The sequence below is a fragment of the Calliphora vicina genome, chromosome X, assembly GCF_958450345.1.
Source record: "Calliphora vicina chromosome X, idCalVici1.1, whole genome shotgun sequence".
Lineage (NCBI taxonomy): Eukaryota > Metazoa > Arthropoda > Insecta > Diptera > Calliphoridae > Calliphora > Calliphora vicina.
The window spans coordinates 517,195-518,163 of NC_088785.1; positions in this window are offsets into that span (position 1 = coordinate 517,195).

Genomic DNA, 969 nt, shown 5'->3' on the forward strand with positions numbered 1-969 from the left:
TGGATTAAACACTAGATTATTTATTATACAAATAATAAATGAGAATATTTTGAAAATTGAATGTGTGAAAAGAAATTAACTAAATAATAAATATTTTTCTTAACAATGTTTTGAAAAATTTCATTCTGCCAAGTGCTCTGAATGTCAATGTGAAGAAATTCGAGTAAGCGCGTTTAAACGGCTGTATTAAATATTAAGATCATAAGGTAGCCAAATACCTCGTCATCATACAAATAGTGATGATGAATATGAATGGTTTAACTAGTTTTACTCTAATGTTAACAAAATCGAGTAAGTAGCTCATGATGTTTTGATATTGAATGGATTAAACACTAGATTCTTTATTATACAAATAATAAAGAAGAATATTTTGAAAATTGAATGTGTGAAAAGAAATTAACTAAATAATAAATATTTTTCTTAACAATGTTTTGAAAAATTTTATTCTGCCCATAAATAAATTTTAGAGTAAAACTACTTTGAATTTTTTCATTGTCGCTTAATAATGAGGTACTGAGCCATTATTTGTTTTTTAAACGGCTGTAGCAAATATTAAGATCATAAGGTAGCCAAATACCTCGTCATACAAATAGTGATGATGAATATGAATGGTTTAACTAGTTTTACTCTAATGTTAACAAAATCGAGTAAGCAGCTCATGATGTTTTGATATTGAATGGATTAAACACTAGATTCTTTATTATACAAATAATAAATAAGAATATTTTGAAAATTGAATGTGTGAAAAGAAATTAACTAAATAATAAATATTTTTCTTAACAATGTTTTGAAAAATTTCATTCTGCCAAGTGCTCTGAATGTCAATGTGAAGAAATTCGAGTAAGCGTGGTTGATGAGATGAAAAAATTTATTACAAAAAAAAAAAATGATGGCTCAGTTCATCATTATTAAGCGATAATGAAAAAATACAAAGTAGTTTTACTCTAAAATTTATTACAAAAAAAAAAA